The sequence below is a fragment of the Cavia porcellus genome, unplaced genomic scaffold (assembly GCF_034190915.1).
Source record: "Cavia porcellus strain 051 isolate PalLab524CR breed Dunkin Hartley unplaced genomic scaffold, mCavPor4.1 scaffold_9, whole genome shotgun sequence".
In the NCBI taxonomy this organism is placed as follows: domain Eukaryota; kingdom Metazoa; phylum Chordata; class Mammalia; order Rodentia; family Caviidae; genus Cavia; species Cavia porcellus.
In genome coordinates, this window is record NW_026947492.1 from 6,639,485 (window position 1) to 6,645,919 (window position 6,435).

Consider the following 6,435-nt stretch of genomic DNA (forward strand, 5'->3'; position numbering starts at 1 on the left):
ATAATCTGTAGAAATCCTCACACCAGTCTATGGAGAAAACATGGGTGTCTGCGGAATCACTGTGCTGGGGAGCTGGGCGCTGTCTGGATGCCCTGCACTGAGAACGTGGATAAAGTAAGTGATGGGGGCAAACTATGGGGAATAATGCAGTGAGACAAGAAGCAATGGGCTGAGTAGCAGCATCGCAGTGTGAATGTGCCTGGAAAATACAGTGAAAATGATGTACGTAAAGTATATGCAAATACAACGCTGCGTATTTTACAGAAAAGCATTAAAAAGAGGGCACATTAAGCATTTTACAATTGCTGCCTATGGAAAATGAGGCTGGGAATGAAAGTGCGAATCGAGAGGGGAAAGAAATAGAATCAAATGGATGAATTCACTTCTACGATCCAGTTCCTGACTTCGTCTCAACAGCTTTCTGACAAGACACTGAAGCCTGACAATCAGAAGGTTTTTGCTTCTGAGGCGCGCTTTCCTTTACAGAATCTGATTTCCATGAGGTTATTACATTCACTCTCAATTTTTAAACGAGTCCGTGTTCAGCCTTTGCTGCTCTTTTTTCAATTTAATAAACATTTCCTTTTAATCACTTGACCCAGCGCTTTTGCAAAAACTAAGCTCACCAAAACCATAAAAGAAGCACAGCATGACCGCTCAATCTTGACCCTAACATCTTTTGCTCATAACGTAAAACTATTTGCTTTTTTCATGCATACCAGATAAAGAAAAGAATGAACCACATAATTTTTTATTTATGCGGTATTAGTAGAAACAGAACAGATGTTCTGTGTAGGTGTTATACCATTACAGTAGTTAGGAGGAAGGAAGGGAAAAATCAGGGGAACCAAGAAGAGAACGCTAAATCAGACCCCGTAAGTTTCATAAGTAAGTATGCAAAAGAAATTCACACCGTGGAGGAAAGTGACTGAACAAAATCACCCGAAAGGCACAGAAGTCACTGGAGTCTCAGCTCTTGGCAGGAGAGTACTGTGGTAGTCCCACCCTGATTTTCAGTGCATGGGGCCTTAGCACTGCATCTGCCAGGCACATGTGGATTGCAGCTCGCTCCCCACCTGCACAGCGCAGCTGCTGATACTCTGCCCCGACAGCGGCCTTGAAACCCATCTCCCTGCCATTTCCGGACCGTACGGTGGGGGATAGAGGGGGTTGGATAACTTCTAGGCAGATTTCGGAAGTCGGTCCTGGCTGAAGCTTGGGAATCTTTCTCTTCTACGTGTTTGGAAACCCCTGCTTCTAAAACATCTTTTACTCCATTGCCCTTCCTATGGCCAATCAGTTCACCATTTTATACCTTTCCTTCTCCAATCTTTCTTGATGCTCTTTGAAAGCCAAGCAATGGATTCAGAAGCCAGTTTAAAAGTTTGAGATGAGTAAGTGTTGATTAACAGATAACTGGATAACTAGAGTTTCCAGCTGAGTCAGCATCTTTATGAATGTGGGGTTTAAAACCCAAAGCTCTGTGAATAAACAGTGCCTCCCCCTGTGGTCTGAAGGGACATCAAGGAGGGAGGGGTTCCCTATCTCTTTCAGTTAAGTCTCTAACTAGTCATCCCTGAACTCATCAAATGCATTCATTAAAATCTAAGTTAGCCCAGGTGGGACCATATCAAATTTGATGAGTTATCATTTTGGTTGTAATTTGTTTATTTATTATTAATTACACACCACATGAAAGGCTCCCAAATTGCTGGTTCTTCCAACTCCAGAAGTTGCTTAATTTGGCTCTGGCTTGGAATTCTGACTTGGAGGCTTCCACCTAGCATGGAGTCTAATTTGAACAGAGAACCGGGAAGAGGCTCTGTAGACAATCCCTGTAACAACCACCTCTGTACTATTTCCCTGCACACTTACCCCACTTTTGTGGAGATAATTGCCCTTCAATACTACTGGATGGTTTAACCCTATTGCGTAAAACTAAAGAAACACTTTACATTCTGCCACAGAGACGAAACTTCGAGAGAATTATATCGTTATCAGATACCCTTGGTCTCTAAACCTGTATTTGTATCAAGTTACTGCATTTAAAAGATTGTGAGATATATTACATAGTGCAGAAAACTTCATAAAACATTTACATGAAGACCTATTGGCTGAGTCTTAGAAGTCCTTCTGTTCTCTGGCCTGTGTGCAGTCTCACTGTGTTAATCGGTTTTCCATTGCTGTGACAAAATACCTGAGAAAGTCAATTTAAAGGGGGAAAGATTTGTTTTGGTTCACAGCTGCAGAGGTTTCAGTGCATAGTCACTGGGCTCTGACGCTCCTGGGCCTGTGGTGGGCAGGACCTCAGTGGCAGGGAGGGCACAGAAGAGCAAAGCTCTTCACATCACGGGGCCAAGAAGAGGAAGGAGAGGGGGAAGAATTGCAGATGGAAGACACCCTTCAAAAGCAGTGCTGATGACTTACTTCTCTCAAGTAGGTCCACCTCCTGAAGTTTCCACCGTGTCTCCAAGCGGGGACCAAACTTTTAACACATGAGCCCTTGAAGAACATCCTGGATATAAACTAGCACCCCGACTTTGTCCCTCTGACCTCTACCCTGAGACGAACACTGACGTCAGAACTAATCATTCTATCGATTTTCTTCTTTCATCCATTTAAGGATCACTAAATAATACAGTTCAATCTGTTTTGAACTTTATATACAAGGAATAAAAACATCTTTGTAATTTGCTTCTTTCATCTTACATCATTTAGAGAACCATTCACATTAATGGCTATAACTGCAATCTGTTTATTGCCATTGCTGTATATTCCAGTTTATTTATTTATTCTCCTGTTTCCGAGTATCTTAATCAGAGTATCTCTCTTGTTACGCAGGCACAACACCTGACACCCACAACTTAGCAGAGGAGAGATTTATTTTGGCTCAAGTTTTCAGTCCGTAGTCCACAGGTCACAAGGCAGAAAGCAGCCTAGCAGAGGGGGTGGTGGAAAAAAGCTGCTCACATCGTGGTCATCAGAAAGAATTGCTAGAGGAGGAACCTGGGAGAGAGATACTCTTCCAGATACACCCCAGGGACCGGCATCTCCTAATAAGAAGTCAGATACATCACCCCCAGGACTCAGTAACCTTTTGAAAGTCTCACTTACGAACAGGGCATCTTCATGATGTAAACCATAACACTGGGCACTTAGGCTGTTTCTTGTTCAGTATACTGAGGCTATTCTAAGCAATGCTTCCAAGAACGTGTACGCATAGCGTGTGCATTGCATTGACACATCAGATTTTCTCTGCTGTATACCTAGAAGTGCAGTCAGTGGACTTGGACTATCAAAAATACAAGTCCTCTACTTAATGCCAGGCTATTTTGCAGAATGGGGAACCCATTTGTATGTCCACTGTAAGGACAGCAGCATGTCTGTTGGTCAGTTCCCTTGGTGGTGCCCAGATGTCAGTTCTGGCAGTTTGGTGGCTGTGTCATTGTATCTTATGGTGGTTTAATTTGCCTTTCTCTGATGAAAAATAGGTTTCTTGGTCTTTTGGAATGCCTCTATTGTAACGGGTCTGCTCAGGTCTTTTGTTTTCTCCTGTATCTTCATTTTGATTCACAGCAGTTCTTATAAATTCTGGATCCCCGGTACTTTGTCAGTTTTACGTGTTCTAATATCATTTCTCATTCTGTGGATTGTCTCTTCAGACTCTTAAACTGTCTTTGGAACAGACATTGTTACTGTCATATATTCAAATTTATGAATCTTTCATTTACAATTAGTGGATTTTATATCTGATTTAAGAAATCTTTCCCTTCACCAAAGGTTAGGAAGACATCTGCTGTATTACCTTCTAAATCTTTAGTTTTGCCCTTCGTGTATGCTTTGTTAATAAGCCTTAGTTGATTTTTGTGTGTAGTGCAAAGTGAGTGTCTAACTCTATTTTCCTCCTTATGAATACTCAATTACCTTCACACTGTTTATTGAAAGCCTATCTCTTTGCCCGTTGATCTGAGCTATTAGTTCTGCCACATATCAAATATGCATAAAGGTAAGAGTCTATTCATGGCCCCTCCACTCCAGTCCGTTGGTCCATGTGTCAGTCCTGGTGCCAGATCCACAGTGTCTTAATTACTATAGCTTTATAATAAATATTAATATCTGATGGAGCAAGTCCTCCCACCTTATTTTTTAAAGAGTAGCTACTCTTCGCCGTTGGCACTGTCGTATAAATTTTAGAGCCTGCTTGTCAAGTTTTGCAAAAAACCTATTGGGATTTTAATTGGAATTTTACTGAGTCTATGAATCAATTTGGAAAGAAATGATATCTTTACAATGTTGAGGACCGTGATCCATAAAGTGGTGTATTTCTCCATTTATTTGGATCTTCTTTAATATGTTTCAATAAAATTTTATAATTTTTCCATGAATATCACGTACTTATTTTGTTGGATTTATTCCTAGGTACTTCATGTTTTTTTAATGGCATTTTGGTCAAAATCTTTTAAACTTCTTGTTATAACCGTCACTAATTAGAAATGAATTTAATTTTTCTATTGATGTTGTGTTCAAATGTTTTGCTAGGGTCCACCCATTTGGGACATTTCTTAGCCCTCAGGATATATTTCTATGCCCCATGTCTATTTCCCAATAAATTTTCCTACTCTTAAAAGTAATTCTAGTAATTTATATTGATTTTTAATTTTTTTATAATGGGTTATCACATTATCTGCAAATAATAAAAACAGATTTATCTTTTTCCTTTCTAATTATTGTAATTATTATTATTTTTTTTTTACTCACGGTATTCCCCAGGATTCTAGTAGAATTTTAAATAAAATTGATCTCCATCTTTTACCTTATGATAGGATGAGGGATAAGGGAGTTACAGTATCAAGGTTACAAATAAGGGAAATAACCACTATTTTCAAAGTTTCTTTGTAAATTGAGCCAGGAGTACATAGGCATATTTTTCAAAGTCAGAACTCAGTATGAAGTAAGTTATGATTTAAATTTCTCAACCTCAGATAGGACAGATATTATTATCTTGGCTTACATACCTACACTGATTTGTGAGTTTCTTTGCCTGCCTATCACACAAATTTTTGACAGCAAACAGGGCAGCAACTTGTGTCCTTTGACTTTGAGTTCCGGATGCTTCCTGCTGTGTCCCCTGACCAGCCACGTTGGAGAAGCAGGAAGGGTCCAGGCCGCAGTAGCAGAGCCTTGGGACCCTTCAAGAGAGAACCCTCTCTCTTTGGCTCTGTAACCTGCAGATCTCTAGGTTGGCTTGTGAAGGTTCAGCAGTTGCAAGACAACGCGCCTGCCCCACCTAACTTCCTGCCAGAAGCAGTGTTACCACCGCACACATCTCCTTCGACTTTGGCCCACCAACACCACTTAGCGGGGACAGTCAGTAACTGGCACGCGCTCAGGTGCAGATGCCACCATTTTAATGGAGGAATGGAGCCGCGTCACGTGGTGGAGCAAAGAGAATAGCTGGTTTGTAGACAAGTGGCACCAGCCCTGCAAAGGACTAGAGAAAGCAAACTAAGCTCCGTCATGATTTTTAGGTTCCTAAGGCCAAGCCAGATAGCTTGCAAATGGTTTTCATTACACTCTTAATTTTCTTTTTCCTTGAGATTCTTTGAGTTTCTGCACCATGTAACTAAAGGGCCCTGGTCAATCATCATCCCCAAAGCACTGGAGACTCATAGAAAAACAGCTAATTAGTTAACCAGTCTTTGGAACATCGACTAAAGAAAGCAATGCGGAGAAAGAGGAAGAGAACTGAAAACCGAGCCCCATCCTTGATTTAAGCGAGCTGATGATTAGTTTCTCACATATGTAATACTCGGTTTGGGAAGAGAAATACACAGGCAAAGCCAAGAGCAAATATACGATAGCACACTATCAAGTTGCTGGTTGGGTGGAAGGAATTCTAAGAGCAACAAAGGGTACAGAAAGATAAGGAATTCTTAAAGAGAACAGAGATGCAGAGTTTACTCTGAGAGAACCATCAGGATTAGAATTCCCTGAAGGCCTCAGAGCCCAGGGAGGCTGAGAGGTGGCAGCAGGGGCTGAAGAGACAGGTGTGTGGTCAGAGGTGAGGGGAGGGATACAGGGGTGCTGGTTAGCCTAGACTTTACAGAAAGCCTGGTCCAGGTTTTAAAATTACTCTTTCCAGGCTGCATCTGAAGTTGCTTCTTCAGCCTACATTCCTTAGCGCTGAGCACATTTCCGCTTTCTTTTCCTTACTCTTGTGTGCTTAAATATAAACATTCTTTGCGACTCTTTGCTGGGGGAAATGGCAGCACAGAGGGGAATGATGGCGCGGTTCAGGCACAAGCCATTTCTCTGAGCTGGGGGTTCTGAGTTGAATAACTTCCTTGGTGTGCTTGTGATTCCTCCTGCCTGAGCTTCCTGTGGTTGACCTTTAGCTCTTGGCAAAAGTCTGCATACAGCGCGTGTCTCACCCCC

The 6,435-nt window shown here is 41.6% G+C and overlaps 1 long non-coding RNA gene across 2 annotated transcripts in view; it reads right to left on the reverse strand.

The window, feature by feature from the left end:
• LOC134477610 (uncharacterized) overlaps positions 1 to 2,519 on the reverse strand; it is a 38,128-nt gene extending 35,609 nt beyond the window's left edge. For both annotated transcript variants that reach the window (XR_010049643.1, XR_010049642.1), the window contains exon 1: positions 2,428 to 2,519. This is a non-coding gene — a long non-coding RNA (uncharacterized LOC134477610). The remainder of the gene's footprint in view (positions 1 to 2,427) is intronic.
• Positions 2,520 to 6,435: the final 3,916 nt, after the last annotated feature.